The sequence below is a fragment of the Thermobia domestica genome, chromosome 2 (assembly GCF_964235325.1).
Source record: "Thermobia domestica chromosome 2, izTheDome1.hap1.1, whole genome shotgun sequence".
Lineage (NCBI taxonomy): Eukaryota > Metazoa > Arthropoda > Insecta > Zygentoma > Lepismatidae > Thermobia > Thermobia domestica.
Window position 1 is genome coordinate 89232990 of NC_137455.1, and position 6000 is coordinate 89238989.

General features: G+C 35.8%; 1 protein-coding gene across 2 annotated transcripts in view; it reads right to left on the reverse strand.

Moving 5' to 3' along the window:
• The window catches only part of LOC145674001 (elongin-C), a 38442-nt gene extending 32819 nt beyond the window's left edge, over positions 1-5623 (reverse strand). Inside the window, exon 1 of one of the 2 annotated variants that reach the window (XM_081743829.1) lies at positions 5469-5623. The gene's annotated coding sequence lies outside the window, so the exon portion shown is untranslated. Of the gene's footprint in view, positions 1-5365; positions 5443-5468 lie in introns of those variants that run through there. The other variant, XM_081743832.1, reaches the window with a different exon arrangement.
• Between the last annotated feature and the right edge of the window lie 377 nt (positions 5624-6000).

Consider the following 6000-nt stretch of genomic DNA (forward strand, 5'->3'; position numbering starts at 1 on the left):
TTCGCCTACTCTCGTTTTTGATGCTCTTCCATCGAGAACTGAGCTCTCTCATGGCTACATGGTTAGCGTACGCGCCTCTGGTGCTGGAGACGTGTTCGATTCCCAGCGAAAGTTCATATGGTTCGGATCACATCGTAGTTGTAGATCCACGTCTCCTATAGTCTTGTTTCTGAAAGAGACACTAAACTCCAAACCAACCACCGAGAACTGAAACTCAGAACTCCGCCCGAAGATATGAGCATTAACCACTTTATTATTTTTATTTTTAAGCAAAAACTGAAGCACCAAACGTACCCGCGTTTTCTTTTGCTTAATTTTGAAACTTTTTTTTCTTTCTTTCTTTCTTTCTTAATACACTGACTTTACTCGCCTATGTTCTACTTTCTCATATTTTGCAAACTACAGGGACATCATACAAACATCAATGTCAGTTCAAAAACGCATGCTTTTCAGTGCCATTCCCATTCGAACTCATAATGACCTTTGCCTTGTAATTTGCAGCCTGACGCCACAGACCACTCATTTATAGATAAAGGCTATTATATTACTGAGGAGGGATTTTAAAACTTATCGTATTCGTTGGTATTAAAAGCTGAATAATTCCGCTGGATTTTGAACTTGCCTGGAAAATTTAACGTTTTTTGGCATATTTAATATCTGATAATACTATTTCCGTCTGCAAATAATAATAATAAGTACTGATAAATCAAAATAGTGGCTACTGAACCTTCTTTCCCATGACAGCACGTAACGCCAACGTACCATTTGCAAACGTATCTGACACGTTTAGTAGTCTAAAATAACCTATTATATAATTTAGTGACCATTTATTTTATTACATAATGAAATACTGAATTACTGTCTTATGTATTGAATAAGCAGTTTTTTGATTAAGATCTTTCCAGGTTCTTTGTGTTCAAGAATATGAGAGAAAAAAAGACAAAATAAAAATAAAAAGGAATGAACTTTTTTAAATGTAATGACCCATGGTTATGTCCTTTAGACTAAAGGAGACGGATGACTAATGGAGGTAACTTATTTTAAGATTATTTGTTTTGCTCTCCCACCGAGAATCGAACCCGCGAGTAAGTGTATATTAGAGACAAGATAAGGATTTGTGATTTGGTTTAATATATATGATGCAATTTCCTATATTACGTAGCTGTGATGTATTTACAATTTTCTTGCATTCATAAATGATACATGAATGCTCATTGCAATAATTCAATTTGGCAAATTCTTTACTTAAAAAACTCCTAGGAGACAGAATTCGAACTATGTTAAAATAAAACTCTTTACAGAGTTCCGTAATACTAACCATGAAACCACTAAAGCATGACTTTGAAAGTGTTCTATCTGTGTATCTAGCTTTATTTGGTGTCTGGTGATCCTGTCCCTTTCGGGTTTGCATAATCCCGTATCACTCAATATGCTACGTTCCGACTTTTATCTATCTATATGCTAACTATGTATTGACTTGGTGGTAACGTGTAGATGGTCTACTGCTCTTATAAGACAACGCACTTTACTCTCTATTAGTTAACTTTTTGTACCTGAAAGGCAGTCTATGTTTTTGTAACTGTAAGTGAACAGAATAGTTCTGAAGTCGAAGTTTTTCGACAAAATGGTTTCTTTCATAAAGAAGTAACTGTAGATAAAATACACTCCTTCAAATTTGAATTTTGGAGAAGTCAGGTTACAATGATTCCCTTCTGATTTAAGATCCTTAACTAATTCCAAGACGGCGAATGATGTTCACATACTCCCGTAACTTAGCACTCTACACTTCTTATCCGTATCCACAATTTGATCTCAATTTCTCAAACAATTCTCTAATCACATGTGTTTTCAGGTTTTTCCTCAAGCTGTTCTTGAGCAGACTGTTAAGAATCCAACTAATTATAGCCTCCTAAGCATTTGAAAACCTAGATTTCTATTCCACAAGACTTTTGGGCATACTTTCAGGTTAATTATGAAACAACAACAACAAAAGGGAAACTCGCTTTCTGATTCTATGTTGCGCACTCAAGAATTTCTCCTAATTGAACAATATCTATTTTCTAGTAAACCTCTCAGATGGGCAAAGTTGATGAAACAGTTTCCCTTATATCTACATACTTTAGTTGGTACTTCGTAAAAACCTAACGCGAATAAGTTTGGTACTTATTATGTTATGACGTGTTTTCTCCAAAATTTTACTCACTTGCAGGCGCTCGTAAACCATATTTACAATTGTGATTTTCTCAAACTTTGATAATAACTCTCCGAAACTACAAGCTAAAGAAGAAAAATTGGGTTTAGTACCGTAGAGTACGCCCAAGGATATCGAACCTAACCGAAACTAAACTAAACTAACCTAACCTAACGGGGCGAATTCTAGAACACTGGCCTGCAACCCCATTGAGTCGTAATAAAGTAATCAACCTGGCTATTAACCTGCCTTCACTCGCTCTCGCTCGCTCGGCATTACTGTGGACTGACTATTGGGATTTGATAAAGAAAGGAACCAACGTGGCTACTAACCCACCTTCACTTACACGTGCGAGCAAGCATTCTAGAACCTTCCTAACATAACGTAACCTAAGCCTCAACATGCTAGACCTACTCTGCTGCAAAATAAATTTTACATGAGTTACTAACTTCTTTGTTCTAACAACTGTATCAAATATCATGAAAATCTTAACTGGTGGGCGCCATGGTCTGGGTGAATCGACGTGGAATGACCCGAATTGTGTGTGCCATAAACTATAATTGAGGGCAGATCTAGAAATGAAAAAAAAAAAAAAAAAGTAAAATTTACAGAAAAGAGAAGGTAAATTGATTATATTTCTGAAATTCACGCTAACAGAAGTGTAATATGGCATTTTCAAGTGTTAGAAGCTGCATGTTGGTACTGTTTTGAGTAGCGACTTGTTGACGTCAGATATTATGATGTAATGGGAAAATTAATTCGTAACATTCAAAGATGGTAGTTACACGTGACGGATATCACATTTCGATTGTTAAGTTTTATAACAACCTATGTTGGTGACGAAAAAAAGTTATTATGTGGAGCGGCACGGATTCCAGAAATTGAGCAGAAAGTGTGGCAAATGTAGGAAGGCATTGAAAATACAGAAATGTCCAAACATTTACCGTACATTTTCAAATGTGAGCACTGTGTTGATGGAGTGAGATATTAGTGGCAAAACTCGGCACGGACAATGTTTAGTAGATGGAGTCCAGCTATTTTTTTTTTTTTTTAAATAAAGTCACAATTTCAGTAGTTCATGCACATTAGGTTAGTTTCGGTTAGGTCATATTATGTTATTGTAGGGGTCCAGCATGATTCCCCCCCCTCAAAAAAAAAATTCGCTTATTTCTATTAACATTAGGTTAGTTTAGGTGGTAATAGTATACATGAGAACCCCCTGATCTGCGTTTCTTCTGTGTCCTATTACTACTTCTACATGAAATACCATAAATTTTCTACGTAGTGCAATAGTAAGAAGTATCCATGTGCACAAGACATGTGATATGCGTTTAATTCCCCCTTCCACACATACATACATAGTCATAGATAAAGTACAAGGGTACTACACATGCAGATATAAAGTACAGGTACGTTCTTTTTTATTTTCGTATCAGTCGATAAGTAAATGAAAATCGCTTTGTTACCCCCTTTGTAAGTTCGTACATACTCAATGAATAATCCCTAACAGTATGAGCGTCCTGCTCCTTCGGGACCTGGGTTATGTTAGATCCATGTACTTGCATCTTGCATTCCTTCTCTAAATCCTGTATTTTTTTTTTTTCTAACGTACTTCTGGAACCGTTCTGCTAAAACATTGACCGTCGGCATTGAAAAGTAGCTATCTCTTCACAAGGACACAAAATTGTTGATAGAGAAGGTACCTACCCTAGTATTTTTAGAGAATTCTCGTTTACGCGCATACGTACCATTGCTGACGCGCCTGCTCCCTACGAACGCACTCCCTACTGCGCTTCTGTCCTGACTCTGTTAGATTGCATTCGTCCGTTTTGGTGGCAACAATAAACTGATTTATTTTCTACACTATAGTTTTTATGGCATATTTCCGAACACAGAATTTACACGCAAAACGGTGAAGTCCAATCAAAGTGAATGTGTCCTGATGAATTCTTAATCCTTTCTAACATAATAACAATGAATTTCCGGGTTAAATTCCAAAGTTGGGCGTCCGTTTCCAGCAAAATTTTTAAAATTTACAGGAAAGATATGGATAATTTGATCGTTTGTATGCTTGATAATATATAAGTCTCTCGAAAAATCTGTTTATTTGTTATATATAAGCGGTTATAAACATGGGACTATACGGCGAGCGGAGGGAAGGTACCGAACTATACTTGGCGCAAGGTAACCGAACAGTTGCATTGTGGGAAAGAAACGAACATTTATGTTATCAACATGGCGAGTGTACAAGGGCAATGAATTAACAGTTTTAACATTTGTGAAGCAATACGTTGATAACGAGCAAAATATTTTAAAAGTTTGTGAAGAGCACGGATTAATGAACCTAATAATAAATTGCAGAAAGTGTGGAAAGGAGATAACAGCGAAAAAACGTAGCAAAAGCGGACGCCCAACTTCGGAATAAATGCCGAATTTCCTTATAAATGACAAAAATCTCACGTTTTTCAACCTGAAAATACAGGATCTACTCTCTGGCACAAAGTCCCGCCCCCGTGCTCCCCCTCCCCCTAAAGTCAACCACCATTATACAAAACATGTCACGGATTCCAGGAATCAAAATTTTCGCTTCCAGGAATTTGTGCAGTTTTCAGAATGGCCATTACTCAATACTGACGGATTTTACGTCCATGCCTTGTACATACATACATTAAGCAGTAAAGTAGGATGGGAACCGCTGTTTTATATCACTGGTATAGGCGTTATTTAAAACGGAGTAATAAACGAAATTGTACCAGGAAAAGTAAAGGATAAATGAGGAATAAAAAATCTTTCGCAATGGTTTTGCACTAAAAGAAACATGTACATACTGATGAACTGATGAAGTAGCGCTATTACGAATATGAATATTCAGATTTAGGTAATCGCTTAAATAATATATTCCCAATGTATTTAGTTTTTTCGTCTCTTCCTTTTCATGTAATTGTTTCTTTAAGTCCTTACCAATAATCACAGACATTTAATTCATCTACCTGAATTACGCAAAAGCGGTAGGAAATTTGTCTACACTGCACATATTGGTGCCTATTATCTAACAACGAGCACAAATTTTAACACACACTCTGTATTTTAAAATATGAAATCAAACTCAAAATTTGTCAGCAAATTGTCAACAAAACGAATTATCTGCTTTTCGTCAAGTTAAAAATAACTTACTACTTAATTTCACAACCAGAGCACAACGCAAATATTTTCACAAAGCATTGATTTATCTTATCGATGTCTAAGTCAGACAAATTTGAAGTAAATTCATAAATACCTGCAAAAAGAGAATAAAAAGTTGCCCTTCGCTTGAAGTCGGTACACTTGACCCTCGTGTTTCCTCTTTCTTTTCTTCTCTTTCTGTTTTACGTTTTAATGCAGATCATAGTCTACATGGCCATCGCCCGCTAGAATGCTACAATACACCTCTAGGACCTGCTTCATTTCCTATTTGTCCCGTCTGATGTACCGTGCGAGTGTTCTCAATTAAGTATATACATAAATTGTGAATAAAATATACTGTACATATTACATTTGCCGAGTAAATTCATACTTAAAATTGTTCTAATAATTTCTTATCAAAAATGTTGCAGACGCAGTTAGAGGACCATATTGAATTCATGAATTTTGCAGTTCTTTTATCAGGAAACACAACTTTAGTAGTGTATTTTGTCAATTACACTGCTCTACAAAATTAAACTTTTTAAAAGCTGTTTTTGATTTGACACCTGATTTTATATAATTTGAGGTTGCTAATTACGAAAATGTTTTCCCCCATCACGTCAGGTTGTTTTACAAATCGGAAAATA